The sequence below is a fragment of the Taudactylus pleione genome, unplaced genomic scaffold (genome assembly GCF_031769625.1).
Source record: "Taudactylus pleione unplaced genomic scaffold, aTauple2 ptg000609l, whole genome shotgun sequence".
Lineage (NCBI taxonomy): Eukaryota > Metazoa > Chordata > Amphibia > Anura > Myobatrachidae > Taudactylus > Taudactylus pleione.
The window spans coordinates 9,087,335-9,107,509 of record NW_028285011.1 but is presented as its reverse complement, the minus strand read 5'-3'; positions in this window follow the sequence as shown (position 1 = coordinate 9,107,509).

Here is a 20,175-nt window from a genome sequence, read left to right as displayed (position 1 = left end):
ATGTGTTCCCTGCAGAGGAGTGAGCGAGTTACTGGCTCTGAGAAGCCCCAGAAAAGCTCTCCTAGTAAATGTGAAAAGAAAACTGGTTGTTTAAGCTGTAACTGCAGTTGGTATGTCACAGTGAAAATATATTTGTACAGATGTGTTCACATAGACCTATACTCAAATCCACACCGAGCGTTCCGCCAGAGACCTTCACACAAAATATGCATCTTATTTACATCAGGAATGTGACAAAAGCACAATACAAGATACACTGACGCTGTGTGCGCCTCATTCAGTAATCTGGGTATAAAGGCAAAAGACTGAGTTCTGATACAAGTGAGACGGTCATGCCTCACTCCATGCATAATTATGCTTATTCTGTCACTTTATCCTTTGTGACAAAATGCTAATCCTACGATTCGAATAAGACGCAAAATGATGGGAATCGCTACCTGTGGCAGATGGTGTAAGTTGCACCATGCAGCTTGCGTTATGTGAATCCATAATTTCAAGGTATGAGGACATACTGACTACTTGGAGACAGTGTACTAAAGATAATATAAGAAAAGAAAAAAACTGTCTCTAAACTTCAGAAAATTACACAGTTAAGTATAACAATAAATGGTACAAATTATGGGGAACACCTTGAAGAATGACTTTCTAGAGCTCCCTAATAGCTTGAACATAACCTTAAGTGCAATCATGGAAAACTGCTATTTTTTTACATTTAACACCCTTACTTACCTTTTAAATTTTTTCTGTTTAAGACATTTTTTTTAGCCTTTACACTAATATAAATAATAATTAAAAAATGTTTGTCTAACCAGCACACATCATAAATGGTAAAATGTGTCTGGTCATTAAGTTGCACAGTATGATGATATCAAGGGTTTAGCCAAAATGGCATGGATAAAATGACAAATGACAATGTAAAGGAAACATTTAGGCACACATGTACTGGGCTACGGTTCATCTTTCAGCAGGACAACGACCCTAAGCACACAGCCAAGATATCAAAGGAGTGGCTTCCATTTTGGAATAAGGCTGTAACATAACAAAATGTGGAAAAAGTGAAGCGCTGTGAATACTTTCTGCATGCACTGTAAGACACAGTGAATTTATAGTCTCAAAATGTACAGAGTGACTGTACATATAGTGGGAGATGTATCAAACAGATAAAGTACCATTCAATCAGCTTCTAACAACAAAAATACAGCGCTAAAATTGCAATCTCATAGCAATAGTATGTTTAATAAATAAAATTATAAAACACATGTGCAATAAATTCATTCATTAAAACACCAACCAATCCACCCCAAAATCCTATTCTGTATGTCCTGGGAGGCGTTTTATATCCAATAAAAGTGGTGCTCAGATACTGTGTAATCCAAGCCAGATAATTACCAAGTCCAATGTCCAAATATTGAGGGGTCTTAATTAGCAGTGCTGGCAAGCTTCCGCATACATCCGGTCCCCTGGTCAAAGGTATCGCGATATGCTGGTACAACAGAAGAGGTACGTATAGGATTTATAATTCGCACTCCTTGTTAAAGATGAGGTGGTGGAGGCTATCACAACCACATACTGACGCGTTTCGCTGTGACAAAACCACAGCTTTATCTGCTGTTTTATAGGCTGTTTTTCTCATAAATGACTGCAGCTGATTGGTTGGTACTTTATCTCTACCCATGATTTGATACATCTCTCCCACAGCAAGTCCTAGAGTGAAACAGTATGAACAGTAGATCTGCCCATTATTATGTGCAGCTTGCTGGTCAGGAGAGGACAGATTTAAGAAATGCAAATAGGGTTTGAACAGGGTCACTGGTAATGTGATTGTACAATAAAGATTCTAATTTATTTTATTTATATTGGTATGTATGGATTATACAGTGCTATATTTCTATTCCAGTATTTTTATATTATAGGATAGTTGTATGAATGGGGAATGCAATAAAATGCCAAGTACAGAAACTATGTTCTATCACATACCTATCCTATCCTGCTGGCAATTCTGCCACAGAAGTGTGTAGTGACATTCTGACATCAAGCACATGATATGAGAACTGAAGCAGGTGACGCAGGCCTATGGAGTAGATGATATTAGCATGTGATGCAGATGCTGCTGAGGACAGGATCACAGGCTTTTGAGAGGGATCAGTATTATTTGGTTCAAATCCTGATGTCGGAAGACCGTCAGTGACGATCCTGACAAGGTAAGTAAATTAACTATTCCTAACCCTCCTTTAGGGGTGCCTAACCATAACCTCCCCCCCAGTGCCTAACCCTAACCTCCCCCTGTGTGTGCCTAACCCCCCCTCCTCGCAGCCTAAACCTAACCCTCCCGGGGGGCTGCCTGACCTCCCCCTGGGGGTGCCTAAAAGCCCCCATACATCAGCAATTGATTGCAGCAATCATGCAATTTGCAATCGATTGTGTATAAAAATCTTTCCCTTTTTCAATCCATTGTGGCAATTATGCAATTTGCAATCGATTGAAAAAGGGAAAGATACACAATCAATTGCAGCAATCGCGCAATCACTTGCTGATGTATGGGGGTCTTAGCCTTGACCCCCCCCCCTTCCCCTAGCCTCACCCTCCCGGGGGAGTGCCTGACCCTAAGTCCCCCCTGGGAGCCCCTAACCTATAACCCCCCCTCGTGGCTGTCCGCACCCACGGCCTGGCTTACCTTCGTCTGGTATGCGGGGTCCTGGCGTAGGGATAATGATAGGCGTCGGGATTTTGATGCCTATCATCAGACCCCTGCCAGGATTTGACAGTCGGGAAGCTGGAGGTCGGCATTTCAACCGTCTGCTTCCTAACTACATCCCCTTTGAGAGGTGCGATTCTTTCCAAAATCTACAAGAAGTCCCATCTTTAAATCTCGTGGCATAATCGCCGAAAAATCTGCACTTTTCTAGCATAGACCTTATGTCCCCTCAAAAGTAATTTACTAACCAATACCCCTTAACTTTAGCACAAACCCCCTATTTGAATGCTTTGCACATAAATAGTATAGTGACCACCATTTTTAATAAGCAAAACTAATCTGGTTTTCACTGGAAGTCTGCACTTTTGTTAACTTGGCCTCTATTACAGCATTGCCCCCCTACTCCCATACATTGTAATGTGTGTGACTCATGGTAAACATTTGTACATTATACTTGAAGGATAAGCGTTCATCAAAACTTTGGCTCTCCAAATTATTGCACCTAAAATGTATTCCTCTTACTGTTCTGACAAAACAATAGGTGCTAACAATGCATTTTATTTCCGAGCAGGTTTAGCTAGTGCTGAGATCCTGCCTGACTCTCTTGCAGCAGTGTAGGATGAGATTATCAAGATGTCTATCGGCCAGCTCCCCGAAGATTGTAAATGATCAGGTAATGTAACAGTGACAACCTAATGTTATGGGATTGCTACCTACCAATTTGGTTCTAGCAATGCAGAGTACTGACCCTAACCTAGTGCTGGGGGTCCTGTAGCACACACACACACCCTCACCATCAGGTGGCTCTTCGGGAAGAGTAGGCAGGCCTCCCACAAGTGCTCATTGCCACTCACTTTGCTTGTGAGTGAGCAGTCCCGACATCTTTATGATGCGATTCACGCTTAATGCAGTCATTGTGGCCCTGCCCCCCTGCTTTTCAATGCCACAAGCAAGGAGCTTTAGCAGGAATGGGGCCACACCAATGAGACTGCTCTCTGTATGTAGGCCACCATATTTATTCCACCATAGTAACAATTAGTGAGAGGACACAAAAGTATTTAATCTTTAAATAAAAAACTCCTTTTACATTTTATTCCATTACATTTATAGTAGAGATGAGTGGTTCAGTTTTGCAGAAATTTGAAAACACCCATATCTGGGGATTCCGAGTCCCGGCTCGGGTCTTCCCGCCAAGTTCGGATTTCAAATCGAGGTAAAAGGTCATTTCTTTCTTCCATGGGGGGCACTAACCATGGTATGGGTAAAGCTGGAGGAGCCTGTGCACCAAATAGTTAAAGTGTGACTCAGCAGCACAGTCTCCTCCTCCCCCACCCCCTGCATCCTGCAGCCAAGTTTGTTTTTGGTGCATAATGGAGCTGCAACTGATTGTTTTATTTTTCTTATCACTTGAGTGTCCGGTTGCGCCGCTGCAGAGGCAGCACTCATACCAGCCGCTCCATCACCCTGCACATCCTCTATGCATACTCTGTGTAGTCGGCTTGCAAGCAGCAGTGGGTTGTGCAGTTGGTACTTCTTTCTAAATTAGGTCCACAGCCCTATGGTTAATGTGCCTTAGGTGGTTTAAGAGGGGAGGTCCATACACTTATCCGTGGTATGCCTCAGGGACTCCCATTTTCATGGGTAGCCTTTGCTTATTCGGTGTTCTGGACATCTGTCAGTTTGCAACGTGTGAGCTCCCACTTCCAGGTCTCCTCACTGCAATATACACTCAGAACACACATGAGGGTACCATTTCCTGTTCCAGACTCATAGTACATGACGCATACTACAGGGCACATACCACTACTTATAGGTGTGTATTCACTACCTTAGGTGCCATGCCTATTAACCTCTTCAGGGGCAAATTTTTAAATGTTAGAGATATATATATATTTTTTATACATTTTATTGAACAGATCATAAAAAGTTAACAAAATTCTTTTTATATAAGTGGTGAAAAGCCGGAAAAAAAAAATTAACTGGCCACGTCTGTACATTGGGGGTCATTCAGACCCACTCGCGAGCGGCAGTACGCTCGCAAGTGGGTCGATGTTCCCCACTGCGCATGCGCACGACGGAGGGAGCTACGTCGTGCGCATGCGCGAGACCCGGCGAGCGAAAGACTTTCCTTCGCTCAGAGTGTCTCATCAAATGGGGCGTGCTGTCGATGGTGACTGACAGCACGCCCCCTTTGGTGGACGTGCCGGGGGCGTGCCTGTCAGACGGAGGCATTCCCAAGGGAACGCCTACCGTCTGAAGCCGGCCCCACTGACATCACTAGTGATGTCAGTGGGAGTGATTTTGGCTCTGATAGAGCCAAAATCACTCCTGGCCTTGCTGTTGGGAAACCCAACCGCAGGCTTTTACTCGCAGTTCCGATGGTCGTGATGGTCAAGACCATCGCAACCATCTTTTTGCACGCTCGTATATGCTGTGGGTGGTGACCCACAGCTATACGAGCGTCCAGGAGGATGCTCCATTTTAATGGAGGTGGGCCCTGATTCAGAGCGAGCACTCTGATCAGAGCGTCCGGCTCTGAATCAGGGCCATTGTTCTTTGGTGGTAGAGTATGAAATGATTCCATACATTCTGGACACACTGAATTTTTGCATTTTCCACAAGTGTAGCAGGTGTGCCTGGTACAGTGTTTGTCGTGGCATGGTGGAGGATTTTCAAGATCCTTTTTTTTGGATAATGTCCAGCTCTTAACAATCTTATTTTCCGGTACAACCTTCTGCCAACGTTTTTCTTTTTTTGGTGGTGTTTCATCATTAGAGTTCCTTCCCTCTCCTTTGTTTTGTTTTTCTCACATATTTAAATTAATGTTGCTGCAATTCCTGCTTTGAATTCTAGTAAACTCATGTTTGATTTCTCACCATATTTGAACGCAGTTCTATGGTAACATTTTTGATAGGATGATTGCTCATTACCCTCAATCGCACATATCTACTCCCCCCATAACTTGTTGCATTGGTTGACCGCAAACGACCTTCTTGCTTTAGCATTCTCCTTTAGTTTTCTGTCCCATCTGGAGATGATGTCTTGCGGTTCTATTCCAGCATATGTAGAGATCATCCCATAACCGGCTGTGCGGCAGGGGTATTGCGCATGCGTAAACAGGGTTTATCGCGCATACGCAAATCCTATGAATACTTTTTTCCATCAAATTTTTTTACTGCGATGGTTACTTACCATCGTATCAAAAGTTTCAATGGCGGAAGCCCAGCCATCATTTCATGGTGGGCTTCCGATGTCCATCCTTAGCAAGAATCTGGGAGAAGCGGAGACTCGTGGCATTGAGTGGGAGTGACGCCCTCAATATTCGCCGACAGACGCACTGTGCACTGGCACAAGAAATACATACAGAATATACACTGGCACAAAAATACCCACGAGCGCTAGACACAATACAAAAAACCCGCTAGATGAATACAATCACAATTTTTAAAAACATTTTTAGAGTACGTACCTGTGTTTTATTGCACAAAATTTTAATTATGTTATGTTGAAAAAATACACCACTGAAGAGGGTGAGGCAAAAAAGGGTACTTGTGTACTTTACGGACTCATTGCAGAGAGAACCCAAGTGTCCTACACTCATTATTATTATTATCAATCATGGTAATGTCTAAATCCCCTTCATGAGGAAGACACTGACGTCATCAGCCAGTGTCCAGCATCATTCCCTACCATCCAAGTGGGCATAGAGGCGGAATATAACCTTGTGGCGAGCCACCGAGCCCAAAGCGTGTCGAGCGGACAACTTCCTTCTTTAGGTGGGGACAACTTCCTTCTGTAGGTGGGGACAACTTTCGGTACATGTGTACGTAAAGTACACAAGTACCATTTAAAACATTCATTGGGTTCTCTCTGCAATGAGTCCATAAAATACACAAGTACCCAAAAAAGCATGCTTTGCACTGGCAAGGCCACATATTATTAGATGCCCTTTATTGTACCTCTGTGGGACTAATACCTGATTATCCCAAAGGATAGGTTGCATTTGCCTTGTTGGGGCCATGTTCTAACATAACTGGAGTAAATTTTTTCCTAACCAGAGTCTGGTACAGAAAGAGAATTATATCTGTTGCACAAGAAACATAATTTAGCTTGATTTCAAAGCAATTCCTCAATCTATAATCAATCTCTGTCAGTATTTGGGACGGGAGTGCTACCACAGATCTGTTAGAATTGGAAACAACAAGCAACAAGAGAGAAAGAAGATCTGTATAGGGTGCACTAAAATTAAAATATAACTTTTATTGGTACATATAAAAATACTACATTATTAATCCACAAAAGCAAAGTCAAATATAAAAACCATATAGAGATAGTGTATAAAGTATGAAAATGCGATTTAAAATATAGCAAAATAAAATTCTCTTCAACTGCCGAGTGTCTAATAATTGTCTTCTTTGATATTTAGTGACCACATACTTTATTGATATGCACAACACCTTTAAAATACAATGTGCATACTGTTCAAGGGATAGGTATTTTATATCATATTACACTTAAGTTATAATATACATAATATTTATGGGATAAGTGCAGTATTGCATCATAGGAATTATTTTCACCATATAGTAACCTAACCCATAAATTCTTTATGATGGTATTAGAGGTGATTAACTTCAATTTAAATCGGTTTATCCAAGTTGACAAGGTTATGAATGATTTAGAGGATATTCCGGAATCAAAGGGTCATCTCATATACTCTATTTGTATATCCTCACAGAATATCGTTGCTCCGTACATATATATTGTTTATGCCATTAATTAATTTCACTGTTACTCACATCGCTATTATAATTGTTTCAAAAAGGAGTTTAGTTAATCAAATTCAGGTACAGGGTTATGTCTGAAGATCCTGTGCACATACACCGTGTATGAAGTAGCAATTGAAATGTCATCCTTTCTCATCTAAAATGTTGCTATTAAATGGCAATTTTGTATCTCTTACTATCCTGTGTCAGATACAATTCATATCCAAACACTGTATTCATGCAGTCCGGGCCTGATTTATTGCAATAACAGGTCAACAATATATCCTTTATTCATTTCAAAACAAATAGGTATCTCTCACTGAAACGTGTCAGATACAATCGTTTCTCACGAATAAAATGAGTAGCCTGATGGTATAATTCATATAGCTAGATCAAGTGAATCATAATTATATCAAAATATTGGTCCACTGTGTATCACTCATCAATATACAGTATATGTCAGATACAGACAGTGTATAAGTAGTGTCCTTAAATGTCAGGCTATAGACCACCATATACATATAAGTTCTTAATTCATTTGCATCTTAGAACCAGCTCCAGTATGTTGTCAGGTTTGGATTATTTTTTGAACATGGGATGGATGCAGGAGAAGAAACTGGAATGAATTTGCAGTATTGAAATGTGGCAGGTTTAATAGGAGTATTATAATTCATGAAATGGTGATGAATATACAGTATAAACTGGCAGAAGTCCAAGTGATGTGTGGCTGAAAACAAATGTCTGGCATGAAAATAAAGTCCAATTAGTGAGGCTGGAAACAGATGTCAGCCAGAGAAAGTAAAGTCCAATGGAGGTGTGACGTATGAACAAAGGTCTGATGTACTGGAGTGGGTTCTGAGTCCGGAGAGCTGGAGGGTTCACAAACCGTGGGGTGAGTAACTGGGTATAGCAGGGTAGATGCGGGCATCTGGGAACAGCCTGTGATGGAGACAGGGCAGGAGACGGAGCACTGCTGGGACTGCAAATATAACACCGAGCTAAGGAGCACAGAGAACTCTCACACAGCTTGTGCTGTGTATACGTTGCACAGGCAACTAGAGGGTGTGCTGAACACCCTTATGATAGGCTGCTGAGAGTAAACACAAGATGCTCCAACCTGATTGGCCCATTCAGGTCACATGCCCAAAACCAAGATGGTGGCGCCCAGCAATTCCCAGCATGGCAGCACTGCCAGTCTTACCTGTCACCACATGGCTTGTACCCCTCAGACATCCTTGCGCCAACCTCCAGACACCAGCACCCCCACCAGTAGGACCGCGCCATGCACCCGCACAGGCAGAGACCATGACTCACCAGGTACAACAACTCTGGTCGTGACATATGTATCTCACTATAATGTGTAAGATACCCTTTATTCATTCTACAAAGTATAATCTGTCTGGTTCCAATATACGGTAGTTATAAACTACATCACATCATGTGTATGCCTAGCTAGAGTTTAATGTATTGGACTGTATCTACATCCATGATTAAACTCCTATGGGTGGACACACTTCGAAGCAGCATTTATACATATATAGTGTGCTTCCTTATATTAACTCATTGGGCTATACAGTTGAAGAGGTTAGCCCTATTTGGTCATACCCCCAGAAATAAAAAAAATCTTCCTGAAACACACATTATCTGACATCCATTTTAAAGATATTTGAATAAAAAAGTTTAGTAACAATATAAGTGTGCCCCCAAAAAAGGTTTTCTGTTATGTTTTTGTTCTTTGCAAAAATAACCTTGTTAAAATTTATTGGAGATGTATGACGAATGCACCAGTGGCATGGCCTCATCAGTGAGACATATTTATACTCAAAGACAATGGCGCATCAGACAGCATCACAAAACAGTACTTTAACATGGTCATATCTTCATTGACAATGTGCCTAACCAAGGGAGGGGGGGGGAGAACAGAGGGGTGGTTTGGTAAAGGTAAAAAATCCATATCACAGTGAGAGTTGTTGGACCAGATCATTTAGCCCTTAGGGACCCAAGGTGTCAAATGAAAGTAGTCTGGCACAGAAACCGCAAATAGAAGATATTAGATGCTACTTAATTCGACTGTATAATTAAGACCATATAGAGTTAGTAATTTAAAAATCCTCTCTTCTGCATAGCAAACTATATATATTTCCACCTCTCAATGTAGATTTGATTTCTCAATGGCCTTAATATTTAAACCTGTAATATCACTGTTCTGCTAAGTAGCTAGATGATGTGATAAGCTATGCACCTTATGGCCCTTAAGAATGTTCCATCTGTGTTCTAAAAACCTAATGTGGAGACTATGTGTAGTTCTCTCCACATATTGAACCCCACAATTGCATTCTATTATGTAAATAATGTAGTTTCATCTGCAATTCAAAAACTCTGAATATGAAATGTTTCTTTAGTGCTAAAAGAAGTCACGCTAGAACATGTATTGTTAGGCATCTATCTCTGCCACTTTTATAGAATCCCTTGGGTTTTGGTGGTAGCCAATTCACAGGGTTCGAAAAGGACTTGATGTGGTGTCCCTTTGTGTAGAAAGAAAACTGGGGGCAATTTTATGTTTCAAAGTTGTGCCAGGAGACCAGGGTCACTGTGAGCCTATTCTTGGGTGATGTGTACCTAGCTGGTCTAGTCCTCAGTACGGAATCTGAATCTGGAGGTCTTCTGGCTGTTCTATTGGATTTAATTCTCCAACTTTCTTCCATGATGGGGTACGTCTTTACCCTGCCAGTCTGTTCCATCGCAAGATTGCTCTTAGACAGGCTGTTCAGCTTATTCTCCAGGGGAGTCTGCTGTCCTTCCCCCTGTTGCCCCATGGGGTTAGTCTCTGGTGTTAGGGGCTGTTTCACTTTAATCCATTGAAGCCGATATTCCTTCTTGCTCTCTCTCTCCTGTCCGAAGGGTTTCATCATTTGAGGGCTGTTTCACATTGATTCCCCCAGGACTCATCAATCCTCCGCACCAGTCTTGATTGTTTTCCTATGATGACTTCTCAATTTCATCTCAACCTGGAAATCGTGGTGCTCCTTTTTTGAAGAATGGGTCACTCAACTGTGTCCTTTCATTGCTTCACTGTAAGTGGAGCGAGCCTCCTTTTGACTTCAGGATTTCAATTGGTTCGACTCATTTTTTTTATTGTTTGTCCAGCTTTCCATTGTTCAACAAGCAGATCCTGGACTCTGTTTGAGCTCTTTTCACTCGGTCAGTGGGTGCTTCTTTGGGGCTGGGCAGAGTTCCTCTGTGGAACTACTCTGCCAGTCCTTTGCATGGTCCTATATTCATATGTTCATCTGATGATTCATGTTGGACTCCTTCGCCACTAGAGATACTAGTCTTGGCAACAAGTCCTTTTCGCAGAACAGGAGTGTTCCCTTCCTTAAGGGGACAGCTTTGGGACATTTCATGGTTCCAGTGTCTCCCATGGAAGAACGAGAAAATGGGGGGGGCACTGGACGCTCACCCGTATGCCTCTGTCTGTCTAGAGGTTGGTTTCTGGCACACATTTAGGTCACAGGGTTTCTACCGTAACTCAGTCTGATACAACAAGCATCCATGGAATGATAGAGGATTACTTCAATGATCATGTACAAATTGGCATGTTACATAGACCCTCTGAATACTGGGAGGAATAAATTTGGAGTCCCTTGTACAAACTCGCTATGGTGTAATTAAGCTGCCCACCCTCCTGTGTGCACATCTAAAGAGTGTTTAGCACCTTGTGAGTGATCAGCATAGGAGGAAAACTTAAGTTCATCAAAATGAACTACAAATTCCATGAGGAATATATTTGCCACCAATTACAAACTGTAATGGTGGATTCCAGTGGGGAAAAGCTAATATTGTTTGATATTAACAATGGATCTGAGGGTGATGATGAAGATGTTAACATCTTGAATTTTAAGGATGATTGACACTGTTGGCCTTCAGCCCATTGGTAGCTTGGTATAAACAAACCACCAATATGTTTGTTTTTTCTTTTGTAGGGCCCCAAACAAACCAAGCACTTCAGCCACAAAGTGATAGTCCCTGTTGCTGAACTGCTTGGTTTGTTAAACTGTGCAGGTTCTTTTTAATATAAAACATAAGGGTTGGTGGGAGGGTCCAAAGACAACTCCATTGTGCACCACTTTTCATTATGAGCCTTGCTATATTGGTGTAAAGAATACTAGCCTGTTAATCAAAGGTTCCCAAATATGGTCCTCAAGGCTCCCCAACAGTTCAGGTTTTAGAGATATCCATGGTTAAGCACAGGTGGTTAAATCAAATTGACTGATGTACTAATTAAGCCACCTGTGATCAACCATGGATATCTCTAAAACCTGAACTGTTGGGGAACCTTGAGGACCGCATTTGGGAACCTCTGTCATTACTCCATCTCCATTTACCTGTACTGGCCTCAGGCCTGTGATTTGCTGTTTGGAGTAAGTTTGATGGTGGTCTAGCTTTCTACTAGACGTTACTTCGGCAACCACACATGTGTTGGCATGAAACCTGAGATTTGCTGTTTGAAGAATGTTAGGAATATATATATTTTTTTCTAGGCTTTTACTTTAGCCTATTAGTTCTTCATTGATGAAAACATTCCATAGGGTTGTATAGTTTATTAAACTGCCATCCTGTCTGCCACTGCTGTGCCACTATGTTTTTTTTTATTGAGCTATATTCTTTTAAACTGCCATGTGTTTGTGCCGCTGATCAATTGCTTAGTCTATCCAGCCAGCTCACTGCAGCCTTTGGCCAAAATATGTGAAAACAATATTATGAGCTGTGATGTGGTCAAAATTTACTAGAAATGAATGTAATTGATGTTAATAATACTGAAGGAACGAAAACTGGTCCAAATGACATGATTTTGAGGGTGGTTTTGCCGAAACCAAAACACAACGATGATTTAGAACCAAAACGGGAGTCTCTAAATATATAGTACACTTCATAACACAGTTCCATGTAAAAACCACTAGATGGAAACCTTTACCCATCATTTGTGAGAATGTGCTGCCAAAATATTAACTTTCACTAACTCAGTGGAGAATTGTAATGTTAATAAATTTCTGTATAGTAATCATATAGTCAGAAAACCCAAACAATATTAAGGGGCCTATGTATCAAGCTTTTTTTTCATAAAATTATGTAGAAATTGATTTTATACTGCATAATTTTATGAATTATAGCTATGTACTATTGGCAGAATGCAGGAGATTTCACAGAAATCTCCGGGATAGTGCTAATTAGCACTGCAAATCACAGTTCACATTATTATCAATGTGGGCTATGATCTCAGCCCTACAGTATGTACCAAACTCCAAAAAGCAAAACTTTTAGGAGTTTGGCCCAAGTAGTTTACACATACATACCTACCCTCCCGGAATAGCCAGGAAGCTCCCGAATATCGGGTGGCACTCCCGGCCACCTGGAAAGGTGAACAAGTCTCCTGGGTGATAGGGTCTGCCTGCCGTGGCCACCCACTTCCCCAGTGAAGTGGGCAGCACAGGCAGCTGATGAAACAATTCTCGTTGAATTGCATCATCGTGGATCTACATAGCTGTAATCTCAGCATTGCATAGTGGGTGGCGGGGCTGCAATGACGCAATTGCGTTGTCACACCACCAGACCAGCCCACCTCCGCTGAGCCCCACCCCCGCAGTGCTGACTTGGTTACCACAAGGTCATCAAGTATGAGTTTATACCATCTTCAGATGGTGTAAATTGCTTTAAGTCAATAGAGGCTTACAATCAGGAGAGAGGTATTTCGACATATATGTCCTTTTGAGATCCAGAGGCTGCTTTATCATTACCTGGAGAAAAGGAAGTATAGCTTAGTAGGGGAAGCTTAAATGACCCCTATATGCTTTTGACTGTACCTTTTCTGTAAAAGGCCATATATGGCACGCAGCCATTTTTATGTGTGTTTTTTAAGTGAATTAAATTGTTTGATGGTTTTACACTATGTACAGTCAGGTCCATAAATATTGGGACATTGACAGAATTTTCATATTTTGGCCTCTATTAACCACCACAATGGCTTTGAAATGAAACAAACAAGATGTGCTTTAACTGCAGACTTTCAGATTTAATTTGAGGGTAATTAATTTGAGGGTCTGGAACGCATAGACATCGCCAGACGCTGGGTTTCATCCCTGGTGATGCTCTGCCAAGCCTCTACTGCAAATGTCTTCAGTTCCTGCTTGTTCTTGGGGCATTTTCCATTCAGTTTTGTCTTCATCAAGTGAAATGCACGCTCAGTCGGATTCAGGTCAGTGGATTGACTTGGCCATTGCATAACATTCCACTTTTTAGCCTTAAAAAACTCTTTAGTTGCTTTTGCAATATGCTTCGGGTCATTGTCCATCTGCACTGTGAAGCGCCGTCCAATGAGTTCTGAAGCATTTGACTGAATATGAGCATATAATATTGCCCAAAACACTTCAGAATTCATTCTGCTGCTTTTGTCAGCAGTCACATCATCAATAAATACAAGGGAACCAGTTCCATTGGCAGCCATACATGCCCACGCCATGACACTACCACCACCATGCTTCACTGATGAGGTGGTATGTTTTGGATCATGAGCAGTTCCTTTCCTTCTCCATACTCTTCTCTTCCCATCTGTCCATAGGATGTTGTTCCAGAATTGTAATGGCTTTTTTAGATGTTGTTTGGCAAACTCTAATCTGGTCTTTGTTTTTGTGGCTCACCAATGGTTTACATCTTGTGGTGAACTCTCTATATTCACTCTTGTGAAGTCTTCTCTTGATTGTTGACTTTGACACATATACACCTACCTCCTGGAGAGTGTTCTTGATTTGGCCAACTGTTGAGAAGGGGTTTTTCTTCACCAGGGAAATAATTCTTCTGTCAACCACAACAGTTGTTTTCCGTGGTCTTCCGGGTCTTTTGGTGTTGCTGAGCTCTCCGGTGCGTTCTTGCTGTTTAAGAATGTTCCAAACAGTTGATTTCGCCACACCTAATGTTTTTGCTATCTCTCTGATGGGTTTGTTTTGATTTTTCAGCCTAATGATGGCTTGCTTCACTGATAGTGACAGCTCTTTGGATCTCATATTGAGAGTCGACAGCAACTGATTCCAAATGCAAATGTCACACCTAGAATCAACTCCAGACCTTTTACCTGCTTAATTGATAATGAAATAACGACGGAATAGCCCACACCTGTCCATGAAATAGCTTTTGAGTGGATAGTCCCATTACTTTTGGCCCCTTAAAAAGTGGGAGGCACATATAGACCCTCAAATTAAATCTGAAAGTCTGCAGTTAAAGCACATCTTGTTTGTTTCATTTCAAAGCCATTGTGGTGGTGAATAGAGGCCAAAATATGAAAATTCTGTCAATGTCCCAATATTTATGGACCTGACTGTATGTGTTTTTTCCTCTGTTTTATATATCTGCATGAGGAAACACAGATTAGCATTGGATCCATGGTGTTGAAAACCTATATATGTTGACTGAATCAGGATTGGGCTGACTTTTATTATGACTTTTTTCTGGACGTGAAGTGGAACTACAAATGTGACTATATACAAAACATTTGTTCTTTCACTATTATATTTAGCCTGACCAAAAATTGGGCTTTGTTTATATCCTTGAGGGCTGAGCACTTGGACCTGTATGTTTTTTCAGTATAAGTTGTTCTTCAGTAGCCTTTGTAAGACCTGCCTCACATGTCTCTGATGTTCATCCATGGACTTCGAGAAGATGAGGATGTTGTCCATATAGACCACTGCAAAGACTCCCAAGTAATCCCTTAACACCTTATTGATGAAATCTTGAAAGACAGCTGGGGCATTGGAGAGGCCAAAGGGCATGACAAGATATTCAAAGTGTCCTGAATGGGTGTTAAATGCCGTCTTCCACTCGTCTCCTTCTCTGATGCGGATGAGGTTGGAAGCGCCTCTAACATCAATCTTCGAAAAGATGGAGGCCTCACGCAGTTGGTCAAAGAGCACAGAGATGAGTGGCAAGGGATAAGCGTTTTTGACTGTGATCTTGTTCAGTCCGCGGAAGTCAATGCAGGGTCGGAGAGATCTATCCTTCTTCTGGACAAAGAAAAACCCCGCTCCCACTGGGGATTTAGAAGGACGAATGAATCCCTTATCCAGAGCCTCTTGAATATATTCCTGCATGGCCTTATCTTCAGGAATAGATGATGCATATAATCTGCCCTTAGGAAGCCTGGCACCGGGCAATAAATTGATGGCGCAGTCGAAAGAACGGTGAGGCGGCAGAATGTCAGCCTTTTTTTTGGAAAAAACTTTAGCCAGATCATGGTAAGGAGCAGGAATGGATGAGGACTCGGCTGAGATGTTGGCAGCAAGACTAACTGGACGGGACAGACATCCGGAGAAGCAAGTCAATCCCCACCCAGAATTTCCCCAGTTTGCCACTGGATCACGGGGTTGTCTTTCTTCAGCCAGGGTAACTCCAGGACAACTGGAGCCAGCGGACACTGAAGGAGTAGGAATGACAGTTCCTCCCGATGCAGAGCTCCCATTGCAAAGTGCAATGAAGGGGTCAAACGAGTGGAAGCTTGGAAAGATTTGACCCAGCCAAACCAATAATCGACACAGGTGTGGATAAGGGTTCAGGTTCCAGACCCAAAGTCTTAAAAAAGGTTATGTCCATGAAATTCTCCACAGCTCCGCTATCAATGACTTGGTCATGAGGGAGAGAGATAACTGCGGAATTAAGGACAGAATTTTCCGGGGAGATGGATGCAAGGCCTAGATGTACCTCCCCTAGCTCATCTAGACCTTGCCTTTTCCCAACTTCAGTGGGAAAAGCTGAGCCACATGTCCTTTACCACCGCAGTACAGGCACAGATCCAACGCACGTCTCCTCCATTTCTCTTCGGCCGAAAGACGAAACGCTCCATGTTGCATTGGTTCCTCGGACTCGGGCTGCGCTAACCATAATGGAGAACGTGTAGGCAGAGACGGCAATTTCTTCTCCACACGACGTTCACAGAGCCAGCGGTCGATGCAAATAACCAGGTTCATGAGGTCATCCAGAGAACTAGGGGCAGGATACTGGACTAAGATATCCTTAATCTCGTCAGACAGCCTACAACGAAACTGGCTTTGCAAAGCTGGGTCATTCCAGCCGGAGTCGACCGCCCACCTCCGGAATTCTGTGCAGTAGTCCTCAGCGTCCTTGTTTTCCTGCTTCAGAGACCTGAGGCTAGCCTCTGCCATTGCTGTTTTATCCAGGTCATCGTAAAGGAGCCCTAAAGTGGCAAAGAATGCCTCGACCATCAGCAGTGTAAAGCTAGTTGAGGGAAGACCAAAGGCCCATGTTTGCGGGTCACCCTGTAACAAAGAGATAACTATCCCTACTTGTTGAGCTTCAGAACCCGAGGACCTAGGTCGGGGCCTAAAATAAAGCTTACAGCTCTCTTTGAAATTAAAGAAGCCCTTTCGATTACCTGAGAACCGATCAGGCAGATTTAGCTTAGGTTCTAACACAGTGGGACCTGAGGCGCCTCGGGTTTCTTCAACACGGAGGGAAAGCTCTTGGACTTTCTGCGTCAGAACCTGTATCTGTGCAGCTAAAATTTGAGCAGGATTTTGACTAGGCTCCATTATAGAAAATCACTATACCCAAAGAAAATATGTCTGGCCGGTGATAATGTTAGGGCACGTGCGTGACTCTTTGGAGCATAGTCCAGCTACAGCCTTGAGGGCTGGAGTTCTTGGCTGGATGCGGACGTATAACAGCTTTGTGAGCTGGAGGAAGACTTGACTTGTTGGGCCTAAAGGCCGTAGATGACGAAGCGACCTTTGGGCCATGCCATAGCCTTGAGGACTGGTATCACTTGGCTAATTGTGGCTAGTGGGCCGTGCTGCAGCATTGAGGGCTGGAATAACTTGACTGGATGCAGCCAGTGGGCTGTAGAATATGAAGTGGCCTCTGGGCCGTGCAGCAGCCTTGGGGGCTGGTATAAATTGGCCAGATGCAGCCTGTGGGCTGTTGAATATGAAGCAGCCACTGGGCTGTGTGCCGGCCTTGAGGGCCGGAGCAACTTGGCTAGATGCAGCAGAAGCCAAAAATAACAGAAGCAAAGTCACTGGTGTAGGAGCGCGGGACTGCGCACTGATGTTGCTGGAGTGCAACCTGTGCCGCCGGGTTGACACAAGCAGCTGATGCTATTGTGCGACCTGTGCTGCCGGGTTGACACAAGCAGCTGATGCTGTAGTGCGGCCTGTGCCGCCGGGTTGCCACAAGCAGCTGACGCTGCAGTGCGGCCTGTGCCACCTAGATTACACAAACGGCAGGTAGATAGTATGCAGGACTGTGCCACCTGGATGACACAAATGGCAGAACAACAATATACTATAGGAGGCAAGAATGCTGGAGCTCAACTGGAAGACAGGAGACAAAGCCAGAACCGGAAACACGAAAACTCTATCACCGGCATGGCGTGAAGGGCTGTCTGTAATTTAACAGATACAAGGTCCAATCAGAGGAAGCCCTGCAAGCCTCCCTAATGACAGACCAGTGTGCAGCTGGCCTGTGCACACTGACAAGACAATTAGTGAGCAGCTGATACTGCACACAGGCAGACAGTTAATTACTGAACACATGATCAGCACACAGACAGGATTAAATGCAAAGTGCTAGTAGCAGCTAAAGGCCCCCATACATCAGCAATTGATTGCAGCAATCGTGCAATTTGCAATCGATTGTGTATACAAATCTTTCCCTTTTTCAATCGATTGTGGCAAATCTGCAATCGATTGAAAAAGGGAAAGATTTTTATATACAATCGATTGCAAATTGCACGATTGCTGCAATCAATTGCTGATGTATGGGGGCCTTAAGACTGGGTATTGCAACCAAGATGATCTGCTAACCGCAGATCCTAACACATACTAGTCCTAACACATACTAGATCTGAGACTGAGAAAACGTTACCATGGCTTAATCACTTTAACCCGATGAGTAAGGGGATTAGCAGGCTGTCCAAGGGTTTGTGGCCCATTGTGCAGTCTGATGATACACTGAATTTGAAGGAAACATGCAACATGCATCATGTTATACCAGGCGCTGCAACATTGAAGATTTTGTCATGAAAATGGATGTTACCGGTTTAGGTTCTGGTGTGGCTGCTACCTCTAACTTTTTTGTCCCTTAAGCCAGGATGCTTTAGGTGTCTTAACTGTTTAACATGTCGGTACATGAACATTGGTACAGAATTCAGACATCCATATAGCGGGAAACGTTTAGCAATCAGGTATAGACTAACATGTTTAACGAAGTTTGTAGTATACCTGATCACGTGTCCGTGTGGACTCACTTATGTGGGTAAGACTGGGCGTACCATTCGTGAAAGAATGGCGATACATCGCTCAGCCATTAAGTCGACATTTGAAAATGGACATAGTGACTAATCGGTTTCTAGGCACTTTTTAAAAGCAGGGCATGGTTTGTCTACCCTGCGGTTTATCCTGATAGATCACGTTCCCAATTCTATTCGTCGGGGTGATTGTGCCGGCAAACTTTTATATTGTGAGGCACAATGGATCCATAGGCTGGGTACTTTATCACCTAACGGGCTCAATGAAAGTAAGGGCCTGCATTGCTTTAATCTAGTGGGCTTTTGTGATGATTATTAGCTGCTATATGATGTCTGCTGCTGTATGGTTAACGACTTTGATTAATATGTAGCGCATCAGTATATATGTGCATGTATTATAATATATGGTCGCTGTGGTACAGTTTGAGTATAGTAACTTTGTTTTCAGTACAAATGTAGATTTGACATACTTTGTATGGTCAGTGTTATGCATTGGTAGGATGTGTTGTTCTTGTTTATTTATAATCTATTGCTATGGTAGCGGGCTGCAGATGACGTTGTATGAGAGCGGCCATCGGCGGTCCTGCTCCCCGGCAGTTCACGTGGTGACGGTGGAGGGTGATATAAGGTCAGTATGTGCAATGTTGTTTATCCTGATGACGAGACAGTAAAATGGTCTCGAAACATTGAAAATACTGATTGCTGTGTGTGCAAAGTTTTATACCGAGTGCCGCCTTTTTGTTATATATATATATTGTCATATGATTGGGGTAGGGGTCCCTCTCCTGGGTTAGATGGACACCTCCTTACACACAGCAGCCAGGAAACAGCACTCCAGTCGTGGGTTTTCGTGCAAGCTGGTCAGCACCAGTTTTTATTGTGCAACACCAATAATCAAATAAAACATAAAATAAATCTTAGCCTGTCTGGGCTCTAACTAGACAGTTAATTTTCCTCTCTACAAGTGGCAAGGCCTACTGCCTCACCACAAACACAGTACTTTCAAAAGGTCACAATGTCTCTGAACAATCCTCTGTGTCTGTTTTCCCCAGGGTGTGTGAGACACTGCATCAAAACTCTTACACAGCTATATTGAGCCACTTCCAGGTGTAATCCCTAATTAGCCTGCTTCTCAGGCTGAAAGGCCTAACACCTGAAACGGCCCTGTGGATGGAGCCCTCCCTTCTCTCTCACATCCACACCCCCAGGACCCATTATCCGGCTTTTACCAAAAGCCGATACTCAAATCTGTTTGGCAAAACAGACTTTTCCTGGGGGTTTAAAACACATATGACAAAAATCTGGGAAACACATACACGCTGTCCCTAACTTCTCCAGTGCTTCTATCACAATATATATATATATTATATTTAGAAAGTATTATGTAGCCTGACGAAGGGAGAATA